Here is a 27,438-nt window from a genome sequence, read left to right as displayed (position 1 = left end):
AGCCCTGAAATCACGTTAGATTTCAGTGTGTGACACACCCCATTTGCTGGTCGTACCAGAGAGCAATCTGGCTCACTTACACAACAGAGTGCACAAGGATACCAAACGTCAAGACTGGTAAACCAAAAACGAATAAGTGTGCCCTTGGCAACAAGTAGTCTGAGACGTTTTAATTCACGCTGTCACTCTCCAGTCTAACTACTCACAAGTGAAGTCAGTCTCAGGACAGGTCCCAAGCACCAACCACAGATGCCAGAGCATCGACCAGAAGACTTCTTACCAGACAAAAATTCGGCACCCGAGTGCTTCCCAAACATTTAAAAAAAAAATAAATAAATAAATAAAAAAAAACTGTTTTCCCACAAAGCGCACAAACGACACCGCCTTCACGCCGTCTTGAACCAATCTTAGGGCCTTTGAGGCGCTGAATCTCCCCTCACACATGACAGCACAAACTCCTGTCGAATCAGGGCAAGAGTTAATAAACCTGCATATCTGGAAAAAAAGAAACCGCCAATTACTGGACATTTAAGCTTTCGCAGAGGGGAAAGATGATTTTCTCCGAAATCGCGTTGCTTTCCATGGCAACAAACAAACAGATACAATCTTAAAGATCTTTATCGAAATTACCTGTGCCTTGAAAAATTATAAATACATTGTTTGTTCTCTATCAAAATCTTTCATTTGCTAACTATGCCTACCAGTAGTCAGTGCCTTCAGGAGTTAGAATCTTTTATTTAGCTGGCAGTACTGGCGCTCGTTGTATTGCAGTAGTTCGAGTAACGAAGATTTTTGTGAGGTAAGTGATTCATCAAAGGTAAAGGTTATTGTTAGTCACGGCCATTCTTTTGTGAGGATTATTGAAAGTCAGATTGCGTTGCGCTAAAAATATTGTGTGTCAGTTTGGTCATGATCGGAATAAGTAAAGAGAGAAATGTCTGAGTACGTTCAGTTTTGCTCAGCTGTTTGAAAATCAAATAACGTAAGAGGTTTACCAGTATAGTCATTCATAACTTTTTAAAGGGGACGTTTCAAGGTTGGACCACCATTTGCGCGTAAGGCAGCTGCGATTCTTCTTGCAATACTGGCATGTAATGCTTGAATAGCCTCCCTTGAAATGTTATGACAATCTTCGATCAGAGCCTCTTCTAACTCCTGTAGTGACGAGGCAGACGGAAATCTGCTCCGGAGTCTGCGCTCCAATATCGCCCACAAGGGTTCGATAATGTTCAATTCTGGGGACTCCCGTGGTCAGGAAAGACGCTGCAGTTCAGTTGCATGATCCTCATACCACGATTGTACTGCCATAGCTGTGTAAATGGCTACATTATCGTCCCGAAATATGGCACAACATTTGAATCATAGGGTGCACCTGATCACCTAAAATTTTCACACAATCCTTGGCTGTAACAAGGCCTTTGAGAACAATGATGGGACCAGCAGAATACCACGGTACGGCTGCCCACACCGTCACACTTCCAACTCCATGCTTAACCGCTGGAATCAAGGCTTCTTTTGGCGTTCTCAAGACGTAAACCCGGACCGATGTTAGAAATAACGAAAACCGTCGGACCATATGACGCGTTTCCACTGATCAGCCCTCCAGGATTATGCTCCTGACACGATGTTTTGCGCTTCTTTTCGTTGGTTGTCGTCACTAATAGTATCGGTATAGCAGCTCGTCCATGAATATTCGCTTTATGGAATTCTCGGCGTAAAATGTCGATAGACACGGGGTCTCTAAGATGGCTATTGAGATCTGGAGTCACTTTAGCTGTCCTAATTTTGTGTTGTTTTGGCACAATTGGTGTTAGCGTACGACGATCTCTGTCATTTAGTTTTGATTTGCACCCACTGTTACGTATAGGCCGGCCGGTGTGGCCGTGCGGTTCTAGGCGCTTCAGTCCGGACCCACGTGTCCGCTACGGTCGCAGGTTCGAATCCTGCCTCGGGCATGGATGTGTGTGATGTCCTTAGGTTGGTTAGGTTTAAGTAGTTCTAAGTTCTAGGGGACTGATGACCACAGATGTTAAGTCCCATAGTCGCTCAGAGCCATTTGAACCATTTGTTACGTATATACGACGAAGTCTTTCCATGTTTCGTGTAGGCTGTCATGACTGTTGAAACAGTTGCTCTTGAAACATTCAATAAGTTGGTTGTCTTGGGCCTCGCGGGGTAGCCGTTCGGTCTAGGCTGTCTGAGGCGTCTTGTCACGGTTCGCGTGGCTCCCCCCGTCGGAGGTTCGAGTCCTCCCTCGGGTATGGGTGTGTGTGTTGCCCTTAGCGTAAGTTAGTTTAAGTTAGATTAAGTAGTGCGTAAGACTAGGAACCGATGACCTCAGCAGTTTCGTCCCATAGTCCTTACCACAAATTTCCAATTTGGCTGTCTTGGTCTCTGATGCTCCAGCCAGTCGAGCCCCCACAATCTGCCCTCTTTGGAACTCTGTTAGTTCTTACATTGCACATCGACCTCGGCCTCTGAATGGAAGTGTACTACTCGTCAGCAACTTGCACTGATGACTAGTTCGTACTGAGCACGCACAGTTAAGCGCAACACGTGCCTTTCCTGCGTTGTTGATTGTCAAACAAAACCATCCCATTAGTACCACTGTTCACATTATTTTGCTATCCTCTGTATGTCAGATTGCTTTCTACTATAGCACGTATCACTACTTTCTTTGTTGGTATGAATATGTCCCTACACCAAAAGATATAATCTAATGACGTAACACAGCGGCTCACATTCTTTTTGAGCAATTACTCCTGAGTGAAATTAGATATTACATAGTACCTCCCTCCTAACCCCCCCCCCCCCCACCTCCGTCCACCACCCCCACACCATAATCAGTATTGGCTCCTAACTAAACTTTAGAATGAAAAAGAATTTTCTACGAACACTTTTATTTTTAAAATGATGAGAGATAACTAACATTCAGTTTTTGTAACTGTTTTCTGAGACCACTAACTAATGAGCCAAATAGACAACTAATATAGCTTATTCGTAACAGCTTCTCTTTCATAAAAATCATATACAACCGCCCAGTTGCCGAAAGGTGTGTTCCTAAAGACTGGAAAGTAGCACAGATCACACCAACATTCAAGAAAGGAAATAGGAGTAACCCATTGAATAACAGACCCATTTCACTGACCTCAATTTGCAGTAGGATTTTGGAGTATATACTGTACTCGAACATTATGAATCACCTTGAAGAAAATAACTTATTGATACATAACCAACACGGATTCAGAAAATATCGTTCTTGTGCAACACATCTCGCTCTTTATTTCCATAACCAGTGCTGTCGACAAGGGATCTCATATCGATTCCATACTCCTAGATTTCCAGAAGGCTTTTGATAATGTTCCTCACAAACGACTATTAATCAAATTGCTTGCATATGGAGTATCGCCTCAGTTGTGTGACTGGATTTGTGATTTCCTCTCATAGAAGTCACAGTTCGTAGTGATAGACGGTAAATCATCGAATAGAACAGAAGTGATATCTGGCGTTCCACAAGGTAAGTGATATTTGGCGTTCCACAAGGTAGTGTCATAGGCCCTCTGCTGTTCCTGATTTAGAGAAATGATCTAGGTGATAATCTGAGCAGCCCACTTGGATTGTTTGCAGATGAGGCTGTAATTTACCGTCTAGTAAAATCATCAGACGATCTATTCCAATTACAAAGTGATCTAGAGAGAATTTCTGTATGGTGCGAAAAGTGTCAATTAGCACTAAACAAAGAAAAGTGCGCGGTCATCCACAAGGGTAATAAAAGAAATCCGGCAAAATTTGGGTATACGATAAATCGCACAAATCTAAGGGCTGTCAATTCGACTAGATATCTAGGAATTACAATTACGAGCAACTTAAATTGGAAAGACCACAAAGATAATATTGTGGGGATGGCGAAACAAGGACTGCGCTTTGTTGGCAGAATACTTAGAAGATGCGACAAACCCACTAAAGATACATCCTACATTACACTTGTCCGTCCTCTGCTGGAATATTGCTGCAAAGAAGGGCAGCCCGTTTCGTGTTATCGCGCAATAGGGGTGAGAGTGCCACTGATATGATACGCGAGTTGGGGTGTCAGTCACTGAAACAAAGGTGGTTTTCTTTGAGGCGAGATCTATTTATGTAATTTAATGACTAACTTTCTCTTCCGAATGCGAAAATATTTTGTTGACACCCACCTACGTAGAGAGAAATGATCAGCATAATAAAATAAGAGAAATCAGAGCTCAAACGGAAAGATTTATGTGTTCCTTTTTCCCACGCTCCATTCGAGAGTGGAATGGTAGGGAAGAAGAAGCAAAATGGTTCGATGAACCCTCTGCGTGGCATTTAAGTGTGAACTGCAGAGTAACCATGTAGATGTAGATGTAGATGTGTAATGAAATGAGACACAATTTTCAGTACATCGCGGGTGCTTCTACAGCAGACACTTGTTACAAAACATATTTCACGTGCACCAACATCCTCCGTAGTGATACTTCCTTAACCCGCAGCCTGCACACCCATTTAAAATGAACTGAATTAAAGTTTTACTCTATACTTACTGTTTGCAAATCACTTGATTGCGGCACACCTTACCTCTCACACGGGAGACATTGGTCGACTTCAAGTTGCTAATGCCGTGTGTTTGACCACTGCCACTGATAATAATAATAATAATAACGATGGCAGTAATGATAATAATAATAATTTCACAACATTGTTTACACCCTGCAACCGTGTTGTACCTATTACATAGTTACTGCTGTGGTGTCAGTTAGATCGTTTATTTTTGCGAAGTGAATAATGAAGCATTTTCTGGACTGTATCTGGAACTATCAACAGCTCGAACAAGGCAATGTCATCAGATATTTCAGCATACATGATACATGTGTCTCAGATATCCTGCCGCAGATGCATGGTAAAAAGCAAAAGGTATGTGTGTAGCTGTTGAGCTATGTGAGGAGGATGCTCATACATTCGTTTCACAAGCTGCAACCTCTACGACACTGTGTCACGCGTTGACGCTAGTATTTGCAACAAAACTGAATTAGTAACTCAAGCATACGGAACAGTGATCTTCCAAAAAAATAGCTCGAATGGCTCTGAGCACTATGGGGGTTAACATCTGAGGTCATCAGTCCCCTAGAACTTAGAACTACTTAAACCTAACTAACACAAGGACATCACACACATCCATGTCTCGCGTCCGTCGGCCGTCGTAATTTAATATATTATTATTATGTTGATTGTTGCCGACTTACGTGGTGGGCCTTAAAGAAACTGATATTTCATTTAATTTTGATTTACAGTTAGATGCTTTTGGGAAGTTCCTCCCTTTTTAACAATATTAATCTTCAGTATAAATTATTTGTTAGTTAATGAACGTTAGACTCACTGAATCTTAAAACATGAGCATATAAGTTGAACAATTGAATAAGCTTTTCATATTAATTTCCTCGGCTAGTCAGTTCACTTTAAATCAAAAGATCTTTAGTTGTTAATTACAACTGCGGCCCACACGCGCGCGAGAGTATTTTTTCTTACCTCCGTTAACCATTGCCTCATAGTCGGAGACCTGGTTCTGGCTCTCGGCTGTTGTTGTTGTTGTGGTCTTCAGTCCTGAGACTGGTTTGATGCAGCTCTCCATGCTACTCTATCATGTGCAAGCTTCTTCATCTCCCAGTACGTGCTGCAGCCTACATCCTTCTGAATCTGCTTAGTGTATTCATCTCTTGGTCTCCCTCTATGATTTTTACCCTCCACTCCACCCTCCAATACTAAATTGGTGATCCCTTGACGCCTCAGAACATGTCCTACAAACCGATCCCTTCTTCTAGTCAAGTTGTGCCACAAACTCCTCTTCTCCCCAATTCTATTCAGTACCTCCTCATTAGTTATGTGATCTGTCCATTTAATCTTCAGCATTCTTCTGTAGCACAACATTTCGAAAGCTTCTATTCTCTTCTTGTCAAAACTATTTATCGTCCATGTTTCACTTCCATACATGGCTACACTCCATACAAATACTTTCAGAAACGACTTCCTGACACTTAAATCTATACTTGATGTTAACAAATTTCTCTTCTTCAGAAACGCTTTCCTTGCCATTGCCAGTCTACATTTTATAACCTCTCTTACTACTTTAAGTGTCTCATTTCCCGATCTCATTCCCTCAGCATCACCCGACTTAATTCGACTACATTCCATTATCCTCGTTTTGCTTTTGTTGATGTTCATCTTATATCCTCCTTTCAGGACACTGTCCATTCCGTTCAACTGCTCTTCCAAGTCCTCTGCTGTCTCTGACACAATTAGAATGTCATCGGCAAACTTAAAGTTTTTATTTCTTCTACAATGATTTTAATACCTACTCCGAATTTTTCTTTTGTTTCTTTTACTGCTTGCTCAATATACAGATTGAGCAACATCAGGGAGAGGCTACAGCCCTGTCTCACTCCCTTCACAACCACTGCTTCCCTTTCATGTCCCTCGACTCTTATAACTGCCATCTGGTTTCTGTACAAATTGTAAATAGCCTTTCGCTCCCTGTATTTTATACCTGCCACCTTCAGAATTTGAAAGAGAGTATTCCAGTCGGCTATGGTACTGAAAATAAGAATCTTAAAGCTACGTATTTTCTGCAGCGTCGGTCGGCTGTGGAGAAAAATGTATATTATGTTAATAGCGGGCGAGTTTTTCGCTTCCGCTAATTTTTTTATAAGTTAATATCGCCACGTAATGGCGTCGTTGGCTGCATCGGCCACTGCGATTGTTGAACTGTAAATTACTCGAATGCAGGTTAATTCAAAGGAAGGCGGACATGAAATTGGGATTACCTCTTACAAATTAGTCCGCAGCTCGTGGTCGTGCGGTAGCGTTCTCGCTTCCCACGCCTGGGTTCCCGGTTTCGATTCCCGGCGGGGTCAGGGATTTTCCCTGCCTCGTGATGACTGGGTGTTGTGTGCTGTCCTTAGGTTAGTTAGGTTTAAGTAGTTCTAAGTTCTAGGGGACTGATGACCATAGACGTTAAGTCCATAGTGCTCAGAGCCATTTGAACCATTTTCTTACAAATTAAAAGTGAACAATAATATTAAATCAATATATTATTTTCTTAATTAGTAAAGATATGCTTACATTTGCCAGCACTCACAAAATGTCCGTCTACGCGCAACGAAGACAAGAGAAGAAGTGAAGACGACTAAAAAATTAACAAAAGAGCGTATCTTGTCGTCTCTTTAGATCATTTTGTTATATTTCTTTGCGCTCGAAATTTACACAGAGAAATTATTATTTTACGGGTACATGATAAAAATTATTCAATTTTTAAGTGTCTCTTCTTTATAAATACTGTTTTTAAGTCTTTTCGTATTATTTCACTGGGGACGCTATACATGCACGAGGCAGGATTCGAATCTGCGACAATAGCAGTCACGCGGTTCCAGACTGAAGCGCCGAGAACCGCTCGGCCACAACGGGCGCCTAGTGATCTTCCAAAAATAATTTCTTTTCCTCAGCCAAACACAACTGAAATCTTTCCTTTATTCCTCTCATAAAATTATATTTTACCCCTCTCGGAGTAATAACCCCCAGTTTGGAAACCATTGATCTAATAGCTACCCTCGCCTGACTTATCCTGCGGGATATGTCCACTTCGCAGTGGTTAGTCTTATCGATTAGTAAACTCAGACACTTGAACACTTTCACATTTCTTGCCCGGCCAGACTCAATATCCAGATTTTCACCTTGCCCACTTCGAGTGACAAAATATTCCGCCTTGTCTACAATGTCTACTGGTCCTAATTGTTTATAAGCATCCATTAACTTTCTCATTCGATGCTTAGCATCATCCTTACCCAGAGCCATTAGTACTAATTGTCGGCAGACAGTAATGAATGTAAACGTTGAAGCCTTACCGCCACACCCAACTTTCGGCTCTGCCTGTTCCAGTTACCAAGAAGATCTTCTAAATACATTTTAAATAAGATTAGAAACATAGGACATCCTTATCTTTATCCTTTACGTGTTTTAGAAGACCATTCAGCGAATGGTTGACTGTCGTGTACTAGTACTTGTAGTAGCAGTGGCACTAGCAGCCTGTAACAGCCACCTCTCGAAGCTGCAGCCAACATCGCGAGGCAGTAGCAGCCGCGTTTCCGGTACACGGCGCGCTACAAGAGAGCGGCCGACCGCGCTATTATTTCCTAAGTAATTTATGTCGCTAATAAAGTTCCCCCTGTGGCCGAGAGGTGCGCTGACCAGACCGGAGAGCAGAGAGAGGGAGAGAGAGAGAGGCTCTCCGACAGAGTTCTGCTCTATGTGGTCCGCGGGGGCCTTTATTAATGGTAAGTGGGACGACGGGCGCGCGCCAGTACATATGCCCGACATCAATTCTTCAGCATCCCTCCTCGCCTGCACTTCCTTCCGCCTTACGCCCTGCGCCAGTCGGCGTCGGCAGACACCCGCGGCGCGACCGTTTTCGGGAACATCGGAAAACTACTGTCGTTTGGCGGTCGCCGCCGCTCCCCACCCCCGCCGCCCCATCGGCGGCTCGAGTCTTGCTGCCATCTTCCCCAGCGCCGGCTCCCCGTTTTTGCGCCAACTTGTAAGATTTATAAGCTTAATAAGCTCTCTTATGATAAACTATAATCTATAGCCACAGGGCCCATTAGGAAGGCGGCGCGGACGGCAGATAATGCCGACCAATAAGTGCGCGGGCGGCAGGGGTGGGCCTTATGAGGAAATATGGCGGCGGCACTGTGCGTTGCGCGGCGTCGCCGGGCTGGGAGAGTGCGGCAGGCCGCGGAGACGACCCCGCGGCTTTATTGTGTGTGTGTGTCCGCCGGCCCGCCTTATTGCTTTACGGCACTGACCGATACCTCGCCCTGCGCTGGTAGGGGAACTCTTCCCGGTGCCATCTTCTGGTAATGCACACAGCCAGTTGGCAACCCCGCCTCGACGCCTGCACACTGTGAGAGTTGCCTGTTCATTTGGGCGCTACAGTCTGGAACCGAGCGACTGCTACGGTCGCAGGTTCGAATCCTGCCTCGGGCATGGATGTGTGTGATGTCCTTAGGTTAGTTAGGTTTAATTAGTTCTAAGTTCTAGGCGACTGATGACCTCAGAAGTTAAGTCGCATAGTGCTCAGAGCCATTTGAACCATCTGAACCTGTTCATTTGGCACTTTAGTTTCTTCCCGTTACATTAGCTTTTAGTAAATAGCGACATTCAACTTTGCACCGATTTACACGAACCTTCTATAATATTTTCGATTAATCGATATAAGCACTGCAATAGTCGCTTTGCATGGGAACTGAAGCAATTTTATATCTCTGGGGAATCTGTTTGTTTTAGGCCAATGGGAATCGTTTCGGGTTGTAAGCTAAGAGGTCGTTACTCTATGTTCTGTTCCGGCTTGGGTTGGATGCTAGTTTCTGGCAATGTGTTTCGAGCAAGTTGTGAAGACATCGTTATTTGCGATAGATATATATTTATCTTGTTTTTTTCCTTTTATCCGTCTGTTCATATATCTTTGATGTTGTAGCACATTTTTTGTTTGTCCTGTAATACAGAGATAAAAGTTGTTTTCTAGATGTAATATGTAACTGAAAATTATTTCTTTTTTGTAAGTAGATAAATATGTTTAGAGTTTATTGATTGTGCAAAGCTTTAATTTTTTTTGTTTATCGTTTACTGTAATAAGTTTGATAGAAAATAGTTGTGTAAAGATATATGTAATTTACTTTGATGTTGGATAAACTGTGGGCGAGAGTATTAAGAGAGAGCAATATCGATAGTCGATCCAAAAAAGCGGGTGTGTGTTTTTGGGTAGCTAGAGAGGCGGACACATGTTTTACTGTAGGAGTCGTGACTTTTACGAGCTGGTGAAGATTGAGTTTAGTGACAAGCGATGTACGTTTTTAATGACTGGTTGATACCAGGACGTGATATGATAATAGTAAGTGTAGAAACTGGGCGAAGTAAATATTGAGACTGTGCCGTGAGACGAAGTAAATATGGCAATGCAACCGAGAATGGACGGTATTGTAGCTCTGTGTCTGTGAATTGAACTGCGCTTGTATTTTGACTGTGTTTTCGTACACTCATGTACTGTGAACTTACGTATTTATTCCCGTTTCGATGAACTACCGGACGCCTATAATCAGTAACAGTCGTTCTGAACTTATGCGAACTGTCTATTTTGTGTGAGTACATCCCGCCCAGGACGGTTTTTCGCGATAGCGGCACTCATAATACGAATTGACTTCTACAGAATTCGCGGTCAGAAAGTTTTATAAACTGTGTGTGGCATAAGTAAACTTAAATTGTGTGCGCCAGAAACATTAAAACTGTGCACATACGGACATCTGTAACAACAATAAGATCGACCAGCCCGTGGCCTGCAAAACGCCACTGTAATCAGATTTGCAGCTTAATGAATACCACCGCCCGCCCGATTACGAGGAAAAATCGTCAGCTGCAATCACACGACCGTGGGAGCAGATCTCCGCGTTTCACCAGGACCAGCCAGCTGCCGTCGATATCGCGACCATCGTCACAACACACAAGATAAGATTTAAAAGCAGCGCTCAACCTCTCAATGACTCAAAATTATTGCAAACCATTTTAATTTGTAATTTCTTTTCCTTTTGGCTGACATTCACATAACATTTGTCTTCTTTAGAATAAAAGTGTTCTCCACTAAGTGGTGTGTTCTATGTAGACATTGCTGACTTTCATTAGCAGCAGCCATTTTCCCTTTTAATTATTTCCAATTTTTTTTTTTTTTTTTACATTTTAAATCCGCTGCCGCTGCATGTATATTTTTTTATAACTTTTGGAGGGTATGTGTCTAAATTCGTGTGCCGTAATATTTACCAGAAGTATTGTAATGTTTTGCTACTTGGACAAGGGCGCCTGCCATTAATTTCTTAAACGTCGACCAATGACAGTGAAACTCGCTTGTTATTGGTGCTAACATTCTATAGTGGGTAATTCAAATGTGGGTAGCTGTCAAACCACACGGGTTGTGATTGCTTTGAATGAGAGTCGTATAAAATTGTGGGTTCATCACTCAACTTTGGTATTCTTTTGTTTTTTGATGTTAGAAGCAAATTGTTTTTTTTTTGTCAATGTCATTAAATCTTATTAAAATGGTTATTCTATGCCAAACTGGGATAACTGCACGGTCAGATATTGTGTTGGGAAGTAAAATTTGGAGAAACGTCTATTTAGATACGACTTGATTTTGACTGCATTAGTTAACACGGTACTTTTCGGGTATTTTGGCGATACTTAGTGACAGGGTAGAATCGCAGTCGTCACAAGGCCTATGCTGTGAAAGACAGACCGTGTTTGTCTGCTGGAGATTCATGCTGTTGTGGGGACTCTACAGTGAACAGTCAATTGAGTGAGGCCATTTCAGTTTATTTGCCGTGCTCAAGCTTAGTTAAAGTGATAAGTTTCTAATGGCACTCCTGATCGCGATTACTCCAGGAGCACTAAAACACCTACTTGGGCATCATTATTTGTTGCAGGTCGTGGTTGACGTTTCACATGTGGCTATCACTTCCTTAAATAACGTAACTATCCGGCGAACGGTCCGGACACTTGGATGATGTCATCCAGGATACCGAGCAGCGTACATAGCACGCGCCCGTTGGGCATTTTGATCACAACAGCCATACATCAACACGATATCGACCTTTTACGCAATTGGTAAACGGTCCATTTTAACACGGGTAATGTATCACGTAGCAAATACCGTCCGCACTGGCGGAATGTTACGTGATACCACGTACTTATACGTTTGTGACTATTACAGTCCCATCTATCACAAAGCGAAAAAAGTGATCCAACTAAAACATTCATATTTCTTTACGTACTACACGAATATGTAAAAAAACCGTTGATAACCGCTTGACCTATGGCAGCGCCATCTAGCGGGCCAACCATAGCGCCATCTGGTTTCCCCCTTCAAACTAGACGAGTTTCGTTCTTTGTAGTTTTTTCGTTTGATGCTTATTTCGCGACAAATTTGGCCCGGTCACCATCAATGGACCACCCTGTATACAATTCCTAATACAAATGAAATTATACATTTCCTAAGTCGCTGCTGTAGAGCTAGTCTTTAACTGGGTTGCAGTCAGTCGGGTGCAGCGCTAGTGTTCTCTTCGCCTAGAGGCCGCTGCTGTCTTGGTGTCGTCCTAGAGAGGGATCTGTCAGCATGCTATTCCCTGACGTCTTCTTCACAGCCCTCGGCGTTTCAACGTTCCAGACCGGCGTGCCCGCGCATTCGCTAAAATTAATTATTATTTTACATATGTGCTATTTGGCGTTTAATGCCTGATTCATAATTACAGGTATCCTTTTTCTTTCTTTTTCTTGTCATCAGTCTTCTGACTGGTTTGCATCACGAATTCCTCTCCTGTGCTAACGTCTTCATCTCAGAATAGCACTTGTTACCTACGTCCTCAATTATATGCTGGATGTAGTACAGTCTCTGTCTTCCTCAACAGTTTTTGCTCTCTACAGCTCCCTCTAGTACCAAGGAAGTCATTCCCTCATGTCAACAGATTTCCTATCATCCTGTCCCTTCTCCTTATCAGTGTTTTCTACATATTCCTTTCCTCTCCGATTCTGCGCAGAACCTCCTCATTCCTTACCTTATGAGTCCACCTAATTTACAACACTCGTTTGTAGCACCACATCTCAAATGTTTCGATTCTTTTCTGTTCCGGTTTCGCCACAGTCCATGTTTCACTACCATATAATGCTGTACTCGAGACGTACATTCTTAGAAATTTCTTCCTCAGATTAAGGCCGATATTTGATATTAGTAGACTTATCTTGGCCAGGAATGCCTTTTTTGCCAGGGCTAGTCTGCATCTGATGTCCTCCTTGCTCCGTCCGCCATTGGTTATTTCACTGCCTAGGTGCTCAACCCATACTGTGTACTCATTAGACTGTTCATTCCGTTCAGCAGATCATGTAATTCTACTTCAGTTTCACTCAGGATAGCAATGTCATCAGCGAATCTTATCATTGGTATCCTTTCACCTTTAATTTTAATTCCACTCCTTAATCTTTCTTTTATTTCCATCATTGCTTCCTCGATGTACAGATTAAACAGGCTACATCCTTTTCTTGCACTCTCTTTAATACGAGCACTTCGTTCTTGGTTGTCCACTCCTACAATGCCCTCTTGTCTTTTGCACATATTGCATATGACACGACTCTCCCTATAGCTTACCCCTACTTTTTCAGAATTTCGAATAACTTGCACCATTTTACATTGTCGAATGCTTTTTCCAGGTCGACAAATCCTGTGAACGTGTATTGATTTTTCTTTAGTCTTGCTTCCGTTATTAACAACTACGTCAGAATTGCCACTCTCGTGCCTTTACCTATCCTAAAGCCAAACTGATCGTCATCTAGCGCAACCTCAGATTTCTTTTCCTTCCTTCTGTATATTATTCTTGCAAGCACTTAGATGCATGAGCTGTTAAACTGATAATGCGATAATTCTCGAACTTGTCAGCTCTTGCCATCTTCGGAAATGAACAGTGTGGGTGATGCTTTTCCAAAAGTCAAATGGTATGTCGCCAGACTAATACATTCTGCACACCAACGTGAATAGTCATTTTCTTGCCACTTTCCTCAATGATTTGAGAAATTCAGATGGAATGCTATACATCCCTTCTGCCTTATTTGATCTTAAGCCCTCCAAAGCTCTTTTAAATTCTGATTCTAATACTACATCCCCTATCTCTTCTAAATCGACTCCTGTTTCTTCTTATATCACATCAGACGTATCTTCTCCTCGCAGAGGCTTTTAATGTATTCCTTCCACCTATCCACTCTCTGCTCTGCATTTATTAGTGGAATTCCCATTGCACTCTTAATGTTATCACCCTTGCTTTTGATGTCACCGAAGGTTGTTTTGACTTTCCTATATGCAGAGTCTGTCCTTCTGACAGTCATTTCTTTTTCGATGTCTTCACATTTTTCCTGCAACCATTTCGTCTTGGCCTCCCTGCACTTCCTGTTTATTTCATTCCTCAGCGACTTGTATTTCTGTATTCCTGAGTTTCCCGGAATATTTTTGTACTTTCTCCTTTCATCAATCAACTGAATTACTTCTATTAGTCATGGTTACTTCGCAGTTACCTTCTTTGTACCTATGTTTTCTTTCTCAACTTCTGTGTTGGTCCTTTCTAGAGATGTCCATTCCTCTTCAATTGTACTGCCTGCTGAGCTATACCTTATTGCTGTGTCTATAGCCTTAGAGAACTTCAACCGTATCTCGTCATTTCTTAGTACTTCCGTATCCCACTTCTTTGCGTATTGATTCTTCCTGACTAATTTCTTAAACTTCAGCCTACTCTTCATCACTACTATATTGTGATCTGAGTCTATATCTGATCCAGGGTACGCCTTACAATCCAGTATCTGATTTCGGAATCTCTGTCTTACCAGGATGTAATCTGACTGAAATCTTCCCGTATCACCGTGCCTTTTACAAATATACCTCCTCCTCTTGTGATTCTTGAACAGAGTATTCAGTGTTATTAGCTGAAATTTGTTACAGAACTCAATTAGTCTTTCTCCTGTCTCATTCCTTGTCCCAAGCCCATATTCTCCTGTAACCCTTTTTTCTACTCCTTCCCCTACAACGCCGTTTCAGTCCCCCACGACTATTAGCTTTTCAATCCCTTTTTACATATTGTATTACCCTTTAAATATCCTCATACACTTTCTGTATCTCTTCATCTTCAGCTTGCGACGTCGGCATGTATACCTGAACTATCGTTGTCGGTGTTGTATTGCTGTCTATTCTGATAAGAACAACTCTGTCACTGAGCTGTTCACAGTGACATACTCTCTGTCCTATCTTATTATTCATGACGAATCCTACTCCCGTTATACCACTTTCAGCTGCTGTAGAATTTAACCTACAATCATCTGACCAGAAACCCTTGTCTTCTTTCCATTTCGCTCCACTGAACCCTACAGCATCTATATTGAGCCTTTGCATTTCCATTTACAGATTTTCTAGTTTCCCTACCACGTTCAAGCTTCTGACATTCCACGCCCAGACTCGTAGAACGTTATCCTTTCGTTATTTAGTCTTTCCTCATGGTAACCTCCCCTTCCCCACATGTCCTGTGAATACACGTTACGTGTCTTTAATGCAGTGGTTTCCATTGCCTTGTGGATCCTCATGCCGTTGATCATTGCGGATTCGTCTGCCTTTTGGGGCAGTTTCCCACCCCTAAGACAAGAGAATGCCCTGAATGTCTGTCCGCTACTCCGCCCTCTTTGACAAGGCCGTTGGCAGAATGAGGGAAGTCTTCGGCCCACAGGTATCTTATTTACTGTGATATGTCATCTTCCTCCTCCTCGTCCTCTCTAGTGTCACTGTAACTGTGGATGTCGCTAACCACTCTCTGGAGATTGTAGTTCTTTCGGACATCTCCGAAAGAACAGACACAAAATATATATAATTTAGGCGAGAACGACCAAGGATCTCTTCACTGCAGATGCAACCAGTTTCGAACTCTTACGGGAATCGCCGAAATGCCACGAGTGATGAGATTAATGGACAAGGGGCACTACGTTAGTAGCATGCAGATAAGTTGAGAATTTGCGTCTGACAGGAGGCGTGCCAGGGTAGTCTGTCAGTTGCGAAGATTATTGTGTCCAGATGGGGCAGTGGTCATCGCATCTGGCTAGTAACGAGGAGACTTGGGTTCGAATCTCGACCTGGCACGAATTTTCCACTTTCCCTATTATTTAAACCAGTGCCCACTCCCAGCCAATGTCTGAAATTCCTTTGTGTCTTGTTCGTTGTTATACTGCAAATAGACAATTCTGTTACGTCATGCGCCGGCCGAAGTGGCCGTGAGGTTAAAGGCGCTGCAGTCTGGAACCGCAAGACCGCTACGGTCGCAGGTTCGAATCCTGCCTCGGGCATGGATGTTTGTGATGTCCTTAGATTAGTTAGGTTTAACTAGTTCTAAGTTCTAGGGGACTAATGACCTCAGCAGTTGAGTCCCATAGTGCTCAGAGCCTTTTGAACCATTTTTGTTACGTCATGCGCGCAGGAACTCTTCATGTGTTGTTTTTTAAATACTTTCTCTTAAGGCATTTAATTGTGCCCATTGTTCTTAGTCTCTTACTGCTATGTAAATATGTATTTTTGTTTCTGTGTAGTCTTAGTGTATGTCTATTCTTCGCGTATTGTCGACGAAAGAAGACGGAATGTTATCGGGAACCTTCTTCCCCCCCTCCCCCCGCCCACCTCCCTCCATGTGCATGTAGATGTCTGTCTCAGTTTCGCACTGGGATAAAGTACATGTCCAGTTAAGAAAAGTGCCATATCGCTGCTGGGATCGTTGTGTTTCAACTTCAACCGCTCCCCTGTCAGGGAGGAAGTTGAACACTCTTCGTCCCTTATCACTTACAACCTACTCACCTTGGTGCAATGTGTACAAACCGGAACTTTTAAGGGTGACGTGTCATCTGTATCAGTATACCAGTGGCTGATACCTCACAAGACCCACGCAAGATAAGCTACTTTTTTTTTCTAAGCGCTTGGCGATCTGGAATTCCCAATTCTGTCACTTTCTGTTCAGGCCAAGCCGAGCACAAACCATAAATTTGGACGAAATCGGTGACGATGAGTAGGTGCGGTTCCCTCGTGAGTCTGCTCGAAATGTGGTTCTGTTAGATATTACGTGGGGAATAGTGCGAACTGAGAAACTTTTGGAACCGTAAAGAATGAGGCATGTAAGCTCCAGCAGTGTTTACTTGGCAGGTACGAGGAGAACGGCGAACGCGGCGTGCAGGTGTGGCTGGTTCGGCAGCCGCAGGTACGCACATTAGGGCCCAGCGTCGCGGCTCGGCGCGGGTAAGTGCCTCCATTAATTAATTAGCGTCTTGTCCGGGGACGCCAATAAAGCGGCGTGGGACGTTGCCGGACGGCCGGCGTTTTATCTCGAGGGCCCGCCCGATAGCGACCGGGCGTCGTGTGGTTCGACGCCAGCTGTTTTTGCTGAGGCTGCTGCGCTGGTGGCATAACGGCCAGGGGCTCCGCACTCAGCGGGATGCCTCGGCACACTGGTGACAAATTCTCACTATACCTGTGTCCGTGTCTTTTTGTGCCCGCTGTAACCCTTACGAACGATGGCTCTGAATTAAAGTTGGCTATCTCACGTGCATGTGCACTATCCGGGAGAGCATACGAGGAGATACTTGACCACATGTGAAGCATTGTGTTGTTTCACTAAAAAAAAAAAAAAAAAAAAAAAAAAAAAAAAAAAAAAAAAAAAAAAATTTCGACCTGGTACCCTTCACGTAAAAGCACGTAAACCAGTGTTTCCCAAATGGCTCTGAAACATGATTATACACGACAGGCAAAGCAAATAAATAAATGCAAAATATATACATTAAAAAAAGAAGATTAAAATTCGCTTGACGCCTTCGACGAGGCATCTTCCGCTCCTTCTCTCCTAACTATGTAAATGTAGACGAGATGGGGCTTAAATTCTAGGAAATAGTATCTGAGGCAGTTGAGAGATTTATACTAAATAATTTAATAAATGACGGTGCTGATCCCCCAAGGTACACGAAACTGGTCACGACACTGTTGCAGAAGCAACGAGAAAAACATGCCAAATTTATATGAATCTCCAAGACCGGCAAAGTTTTACTAAACTCGAAATTTACCACGTACTTTAGTGCTTTTAATACCTTCCACAATGGAACTCTGCCTGGAAATCTGACATAAAATAAAATGAGATTCTGATCGTAAGTAGAGTACCCCAGTGGCAAGACGTAATCAATACCTTCAATGCGCGGTACCAATGGTAATATAACTGATGACAGCGCCACTAAAGCTGAGTTACTAAACACAGTTCACCGAAATTCCTTCACCAAAGAAGATGAAGTCAGTTTTCCAGAGTTCGAATCGAGAACAGCTGACAACGTGAGAAACTTAGAAGAAGATGTTCCCAGCGTAGCGAAGCAGCTTAAAGAACTAAAGAAAGGGAAGTCTTCCCGTCCAGACAACATATCAATACGTTTCCCTTCAGAGTATGCTGATACAATGTCTCCCACTTAACTGTCACATACAACCAGTCACTCGTCAAAATATCCGTACCAAAGGTTGAAAGTTACACCGTTCACATCAATACTTACGAAAGGAAATAGGAGTAATCCGCTGAATTACAGAGCAAGCGATTTGCAGTGGGATTTTGGAACGTATATTCTGTTCGAACATTGACCTACGAATTAGCGCGAAAGTAACGGTCTACTGGCACACAGTCAGCACGGGTTTAGAAAATATCGCTCTTGCGAAACATAATCACTTGTATATTAGCACGAAGCAATGAGAACTGTCGACAGGGGATCCCAAATTGATCCCATATTTCTAGAGTTCCAGAATGCTTTTGACACAGTTCCTTACAAGACACTTCTAATGAAATTGCATCCCTATGCGACTGAACTAGAAATTTTCTGTTAGAAAGTTCACAGTACGTAGTAATCGATGGAAAATCATTAAAACACGAGGGATACCCGGCATTTCCTAAGGTAATATTATAGGCTCTAGGCGCTCCTGATCTCTGTAAAGGAATTAGGAGATAATCTCAACAGCACTCTTCGATTGTATTCAGTTTACTGTCTTGTTATGTCACCAGAAGATAAAAAAATCTCCAACATGACCTAGATGCGACATCTGAATGGTGCGAAAAGTGGTAGTTCTCTCTCAATAAGGAAAATTGTCAGGTCGTACATCAGCACAAAAAGAAATCCGTTATATTTCGACTACACAATAAATCACACGAATTTATAGGCTGTCAATTCGACTAACTACCTAGAAATTACAATTACGAGCAACTTAAGATGGAACGATTACATAATGTTGTGGGGGAAATCAAACTAGAAACTGTATTTTATTGGCAGAACACCTAGAGGATCCAACACGTCTACTTAGGAGATTGCTTACACTACTCTTATTTTTATTTGACTTCTGCTAGAGCAATGCTGTGCTATATGGGATCCTTACTGGACAGTGTTGGAGGAGGAATCGAGAAAGTTCAACGATGGGCAGCTCGTTTTGTGTTATCGCGAAATGTGGGAGGACTGTCGCTGAAATGATGGCAGTCATTAAAACAAATGCATTCTGCGTTGCAGCGACACCTTTTCACGAAATTTCAATCGCGAGCTAGCTCCTATGAATGTGAAAAGATTTTACTGTCGGCAACTTGCATAGGGAGGAATGATCATTATAATAAAATTTAAAAAATCAGAAAGATTTAAGTGTTCATTTTTCCCACGCGCTGTTAAAGAATGAAACGGTGGAAAAATAGTCTGAACGTGGCTGGAAGAACCCTCTACCAGGCACTTTAGTATGAATTGCAGAGTAGCTATGTAGATGCAGATGTAGATGTAGGTGTAGAGGGCTAGTCATATTGTTAAGAGGGTTGGGTTCGTTGTCATTTGGAGCTCCAATGTTAGGCGGGTGATTGAGCACCTTCGGCAAGTAGCGGATAGGTCGGGAACGAAGTCCTGTGTTCATACTGCTTAGCTGAAGGTCACGTCCAAGACGTGGAGCACGCTATGCGGGTAGCGAGAGACCGCACTGTCTGCACCCGGCTGCAAATCGTGACTCAAGTCGCACCGCTGGTGCCTGCCGTCTGAATTGGAGGCCTTCCTCGGTTTCAACAGGCGGCTGGCTGCTTGTGTGAAAATATGTAGTCTTTTTCGGAAAATAGAACAGAGCCAGCGTTTGGCAGCGTCATTCGCAGAACCGATCACGGTCCTTTGGTTCGAAGGTGAGGGGAAGGTTCAGGCGATTCTAGGAGGATCTTCGCTGCGAGTTTCTCGATCTCCGATATGGAGTAAAAATTTGTAGAGCCCCTCGTAGTTATTCAGGCGTGGACTAAACGAAGAATGCGGTTACTCGGTAGTGGAGTAAGGGTGGCAGTCACACGAGTTTTTCTTATTTTTTATGTTATTTATTTATTTTTGGGATAGACCTGTCAACCACTTTCTGATTTCGGACAGGGAAGATTACTACCCCCATTAATTAAAACAGTAGTATTTGTCATGGCAGACCGGGAAAACAAAGTGTTAGTATAGTGTTAATATAGCGTCTCTGGAAAAGCCCTAGAACCCTAGAATTTGTCTCGCTCACAAACGTTAGTAATGCCCTTATAGTGTTAGTAACAGAAACCTGTTTGAAATCAAATGTTAATACCAACGAAATTCTTAATTCCGACTGGAAAGTGTATCGCAAAGATACTTTGAGTGAGCACCGGTGGTGGATGCCTGTCTATATCCGTTACAATATGGTAATATCTGGTGAAATTAGTAGACCCACAGATTCCGAATGCGAAATACTTTGGGAGAAGCGAATTGTTAAAGGCGTACCAAAACTGATCGTGGCATGTTTTCATAGACTCTCTGCGTCACGAAAAGTAGTGGCGGAACATTTGAGGGGAAACAAGACAAACTTTTCTTGTAAATTTTTTGGTGTCATTACACTGTTAGGTAGAGATTTCATCTTACCATCTATAGACTGAGAGATTCAACTGATTAAGACGCGTAATATGGATAGCGAACCTTTTGAAATTGTTCTAAACGTTTTATCTGGAAATTTTCTTGAGAACCGGCTCGTGAAAATGACATGTTGGATGCCATGGTCACCAACAAGTTAGAACACCGATTCATTTAGCGTAGAATTGGAAATCAGTATTCGTAAGTCAGTTACAGCATCATTGAAGACGGCTATATAATCGAACATAAAGGGGGGGATGGGATGATGTATCTGATAGACAAAGGCGACGAGACACAGGCTTCAGATTACTAAGCGGTCAACATGAAACAATTATTTTCAGCACTGACGATTTTGAGAATGGACCAAGTTCGGGAGCATTGCACAAACTGCTCTACAAATGCAAAATTGTGGGGGATGGAAAAACCGCGCCGTGGGTCGACAACAATCTTAAAAAACTGCTAAGAAAGCTTTTTTCGTGAGTACTTCGAAGACTTGACAACAATGTGACTAAACTGTTGTCAAGACTTTGAAGTGCACACTCCACAAAACGTTCACGGAATCCATGTACTGATGACTTTGGTTATACATTCATCGGTGTATCTCATTCCCTATACATGGAGTGCACAGGGGCCTGAAGATGACGTTAATGAGATGCCAAACTGGTCGTGTAAATAAAAAACAGCTTCTGAAAATATACTGCTGTTTGGTGATTTCTCGTTGGTAAATATCTGAGCAGCCGCTGTACCGTGTCCACGATGGATTAACGGAAGTAGATGTAAATAGTTTAAGCCAACAGAAATTAACTACCACTACTAGTCATTTCCTTTGCTGTTCCTCTCGCATATAGAGCGAGAGGAAAACGTCTATGTGTCTCCTATGAGCCCTAATTTTTCGTGTCTTCCTCGTCCTTAAGCAAAATGTATGTTGGGGCAGTAGAATAGCTCTGCAGTCAGCTTCTGATGCTGGTTCTCTGATTTCCGCAATAGTGCCTCGAGAAAAGAACCTCGCCTTCCCTCCACAGATTCCCATTTGAGTTCCCGAAGCATCTACCTAATACTTGTTTGTTATTCCAGCTGACAGGTAAAAAATACAGCAGCTCGTCTCCGAATTGCTTCGATTTATTCCTTCAATCAGGCCTGGTGTGGATTCCAAACACTTGAGCAGTACTCAAGTATCGGTATCACTAGCGTCCTATATGCGGACTCCCTTACAGATAAACCACACTATCCTAAAATTCTATTAACAAACCGAAGTCGACCGTTCATCTTCCCTAGCACAATCCGTACACGTTTGTTCCTTTTTACATTGCTTTGCAACTTAATCCCAGATATTTACACGATGTGACTGTGTCAAGCCAGACACTACTAATGTTTTATTCTAACGTTGCGGCTTTGTTTTTCCTAATCATTCGCATTATCTTACATTTTTCTAGATTTAGAGCTAGTTGCCATTAATCACACAAACTGTAAATTTTGTCTACGTCAACTCGTATCCTCCCACAGTTACTTCGCTTCGACACCTTTCGTACACCAAAGCATCAACAGCAAACAGCCACAGATTGCTGCCCACCGTGCGCGCCAGATCATTTATGTATATGGAATACATGTAATGATTGTGGGGACCAAATGCATGTTACTGTATCACTCGTCAAACGTCTTCAATTCTTCCTGCGTTTCACCACAATTTTCTAGTGTTAGAACATTCCTATATACAACAGCATCTTATTCGACTAGTCTTACAAAGCTTCCGACTTTATCCACGAGATCAGTACTACAGACCTTGCTTTTTGCCTATAATATTTGTGGCCATCCATTACGGCATACATGGCGGCATGGATTCAGACGGAGAAGATAGAAAGTTTGTAAGGACGTTACTAAGAGTTAACTAACCGTATTCACATGAGCAGGGTACTGCCCTCACACAAATGGAAACTGATGAATGAGACATACGAATTGTTGCGTAAAGGAACAAATGGAGGTAAGAAATAACAGTCTCGTGAAGTAAGCTCTGACTTGTCCATCTGTGGATATACATATACGGAAGTATACGTTTTACGATTTCTTTCTGTAGGATGAACAGCAGATGCTCGAAGTTGCGTGAACATTTTTTATGTAGGGCTGCGCTGCTCACCCACCACTTGCTGTGATACACAGAGGGGAGGCCTTACATCCTGTTTTATCAGACGTGAGTGACACCAACAGCTGTTGTCGAAGGATCGGGCCAACACTTGGCAGACATCGACAGCCGGTTGCGCCCCCCTGCCGCCCGCTGCCGCCCCCGGCGGTGGTTTTTGTGCCCGCCGCCCGGCAGACAGCGCCCCCACACATTTCTGCTCCTCCCCCCCCCCTCCCACACACACACTCAGCCACACACGCCCGCATCGCTACGATAACACAATACTCGTTGTTTTTCTCCTCTGGGCGTTCCGCCCACGTCCCTTTCGAATGTTGCCGGTGACTATGAGTGATGCTTCGCTGCTCGTTGAGATCGAACAGAAACTTCTTGTGTCTGGAGACTTCCAGACGCATCGCCCGCCCTTATCCTCCATAACCCACCCCCTCGAGGCTCCCCTCGGCGCCGCAGTTTGTTTTTGGCTCGGAGGATGCGGGATGTTGACGTACTCCGCTGGGACACGACGAGATAAGCTACGCAGTATTCTTCCAATGGCCTCCCGTGGCGATACTTTTTAGTCCTTAGAGTGCAGAACGGTTTGTATATAGATGTTTATAGGAAGCAGAACACCGAATATTAATCCCGAAAATAAAAATTTAAACTATTTCACACATCTGAAATATTTGGAATGTGAAGTAACATAAAGAGAACATAAGAAAAAATACTCACTTCGGAGTTGTAGAAAAATATCCGCTACCAGACACAATAAAAGGTTGTTTATTCGTCACACGACCGGTTTCGGGCTGCGCCCATCTTCAGGTGTTTATACATTCATTTACATGTTTGTACTGCTGGAGATCACTATATAAATACACAAAAAAATATTTGCTGGTGACTACACAAATACAAGTGAGACAATTTTAAGTGGTAAGGCAGCATTTGACGAAAATATATCTGTACTTACAAAAAGACGAAGCACCATTATTAACAGTTATGCTGTGATGATAGTTTTGCCACTTAGTTACACACTTATGGTCATTTTCACGTCCATATATCAGGTATAGCTCCATGTTACACAATTATGATGTGCACTCGTGAAGTACACCTGAAGATGGGCACAAGCCCGAAACCGGTAGCGTGACGAATAAATAACCTTTTATTGTGACTGGTAGCGGGTATTTTTCTACAACCCCATTAAGGAACAGTCACGGAGTTCGACAGCATCCACTATGGATAAAATTCACTCACTTCGTAGACGGTAAGCAATGTGAAGGAGTACACTGAGGCGACAAAGTCATGTGATAGCGATATGCACATACACAGATGACGTTACTATCGCGCACAATGTGCTAAAGGGAAGTGCATTGGCGGAGCTGTCGATTGTACTCAGGTGATTCATCTCGAAAGGTTTCCGACGTGATTATGACCGCACGACGGGAATTAACCAAATTTGAACGTGGAATGGAAGTTGTAGCTAGATGCATGAGTACTTCCATTCCGACAATCGTTAGGGGATTTAATATTCCGAGATGCACAATGTCAAGTGTGTTCCGACCCCGAATTTCAGGCATTACCTCTCCCCACGGACAACGCAGTAGCCGCGGCCTTCACTTAACGAGCGAGAGCTGTTCGCGCTGACATACAAGCGACATTTCTTGAAATAACCGCAGAAATCAATGTGGGACGTTGTTGTTGTTGTTGTTGTGGTCTTCAGTCCAGAGACTGGTTTGATGCAGCTCTCCATGCTCCTCTATCCTGTGCAAGCTTCTTCATCTCCCAGTACCTACTGCAACCTACATCCTTCTGAATCTGCTTAGTGTATTCATCTATTGGTCTCCCTCTACGATTTTTACCCTCCACGCTGCCCTCCAATACTAAATTGGTGATCCCTCGATGTCTCAGAACATGTCCTACCAACTGATCCCTTCTTCTTGTCAAGTTGTGCCACAAACTCCTCTTCTCCCCAATACTATTCAGTACCTCCTAATTAGTTATGTGATCTACCCATCTAATCTTCAGCATTCTTCTGTAGCACCACATTTCGAAAGCTTCTATTCTCTTCTTGTTGAAACTATTTATCGTCCATGTTTCACTTCCATACATGGCTACACTCCATACAAATACTTTCAGAAACGACATTCTGACACTTAAATCTGCACTCGATGTTAACAAATTTCTCTTCTTCAGAAACGCTTTCCTTGCCATTGCCAGTCTACATTTTATATCCTCTCTACTTCGACCATCATCAGTTGTTTTGCTCCCCAAACAGCAAAACTCCTTTACTACTTTAAGTGTCTCATTTCCTAATCTAAGTCCCTCAGCATCATGCGACTTAATTCGACTACATTCCATTATCCTTGTTTTGCTTTTGTTGATGTTCATCTTATATCCTCCCTTCAAGACAGTGTCCATTCCGTTCAACTGCTCTTCCAAGTCCTTTGCTGTCTCTGACAAAATTACAATGTCATCGGGGAACCTTAAAGTTTTTAATTCTTCTCCATGGATTTTAATACCTACTCCGAATTTTTCTTTTGTTTCTTTTACTGCTTGCTAAATATACAGATTGAATAAGATCGGGGAGAGGCTACAACCCTGTCTCATTCCCTTCCCAACCAACCCCTCGACTCTTATAACTGCCATCTGTTTCCTGTACAAGTTGTAAATAGCCTTTCGTTCCCTGTATTTTACCCCTGCCACCTTTAGGACTTGAAAGAGAGTATGTCCGCAGCTCGTGGTCGTGCGGTAGCGTTCTCGCTTCCCACGCCCGGGTTGTCGGGTTCGATTCCCGGCAGGGTCAGTGATTTTCTCTGCCTCGTGATGACTGGGTGTTGCGTGATGTCCTTATGTTAGTTTGGTTTAAGTAGTTATAAGTTCTAGGGGACTGATGACCATAGACGTTAAGTCCCATAGTGCTCAGAGCCATTTGAACCATTTTTTTTAAAGAGAGTATTCCAGTCAACATTGTCAAAAGCTTTCTCCAAGTCTACAAATGCATGAAACGTAGGTTTGCCTTTTCTTAATCTAACTTCTAAGATAAGTCGTAGGGTCAGTATTGCCTCACGTGTTCCCATATTTCTACGGAATCCAAACTGATCTTCTCTGAGGTCGGCGCCGGCCAATGTGGCCGTGCGGTTCTAGGCGCGTCAGTCTGGAACCGCGTGACCGATACGGTCGCAGGTTCGAATCCTGCCTCGGGCATGGATGTGTGTGATGTTCTTAGGTTAGTTAGGTTTAAGTAGTTCTAAGTTCCAGGGGACTGATGACCTCAGAAGTTAAGTCCCATAGTGCTCAGAGCCATTTGAACCAAGATCTTATATGACCAAACTGCTGCGGTCATCGGTTCCTAAGCTTACACACTACTTAATCTAACTTAAACTAACTTACGCTAACAACAACAACTACAACCACAACAACAACAGCACACACACACACACACACACACACACACACACACACACACACACACACCTGCTCGAGGGAGGACTCGATGCTCCGACGGGGCATCATAATTATGGGAGGTTTACTATCTTTGGCCCGAAAAAGACGTGTTCCTTAAGAATTTTTTTTTCTCGGGATGTGTTATAGATATCAATGCCAAATTTCGTCAAAATGTTTATTGATATTTCCTCTACAAAGCGAAATTTTTTTTGACCAGAAATGTCGAAGAGCAAAGGCGGAAGTGCCGTCTGAACGAAACAAAATTTCGATGTAGACCTCCACGCGTGGTATGTCACAGGTCAGCTGGCTCGTCTTAAATCAAAAGCCGGCCGGAGTGGCCGAGCGGTTCTAGGCGCTACAGTCTGGAACCGCGCGACCGCTACGGTCGCAGGTTCGAATCCTGCCTCGGGCATGGATGTGTGTGATGTCCTTAGGTTAGTTAGGTTTAGGTAGTTCTAAGTTCTAGGGGACTGATGACCTCAGCAGTTAAGTCCCATAGTGCTCAGAGCCATTTTTTTAAAATCAAAATTGAGTTTACGTTATCGAAATATATAAGATTGTTTAGGAGTTGTGCCTCGCTTAAGTTATTTGGACCATAGGAAACAAAATGGCGGCCATTTGAAAAAAAATAGCGTTTTTTCATTGATTTTTCGACTTCGTCGGCCAAGTAAAAATACTTATAGTTAATGGATAGGAATCAAAGTGGTACAACTCCTAGACAATTTACTTAGCTTCGTCGGAAACATAGAATCATGCCAATCGGTTCAATAGATTTGATGATACCATACCGCGCGATAAAAAAATAGTCATTTCGTGAAAAACGCATTTGAAGTTTTGACTACATATAAATGCAATATTATGCAACTTAACGTTCAATCATTCCGGGTCCATAAACTAGTCCTTCCTCTTGTTCACATAGGGCGTTCTGCTCGATCTGGGCCATCCTGCGCTGCTCCAGAGCCGCTCGTACGACCGGTGACAAGCGGTTTTCGGCCGCTTGAATCCGGTGGTGGCCCGAACGCTTGGCGAATTGCATCGAATAGAGTCCCAGGGTAACGTCCATCGTTGTCATCGCCTTCAGAATTGCTGAATACCCTTCGGTGAAGCTGCTCACTGCCAGGAAAGTCGCAATCTCCACAGTCTTCGCACTTAGAAGGCAAATACTTGGGGGCTAACTTCCATACACACGCGTTCAAACTTTCATTTGAATTTTGTGTTTTATCCCAAGCACCGGTACAATAACTTGTCCTCCGAAAGAAAAAGACTGATGTGTGAAAAAGGCCGATTTCAGGTAGGTCCATTTTTTTGTTCAACCGTGAATAACAATCATT

The sequence above is a fragment of the Schistocerca americana genome, chromosome 8, assembly GCF_021461395.2.
Source record: "Schistocerca americana isolate TAMUIC-IGC-003095 chromosome 8, iqSchAmer2.1, whole genome shotgun sequence".
NCBI classification, from domain to species: domain Eukaryota; kingdom Metazoa; phylum Arthropoda; class Insecta; order Orthoptera; family Acrididae; genus Schistocerca; species Schistocerca americana.
The sequence above is the reverse complement of the archived record's forward strand: the minus strand, read 5'-3'. Positions refer to the sequence as shown.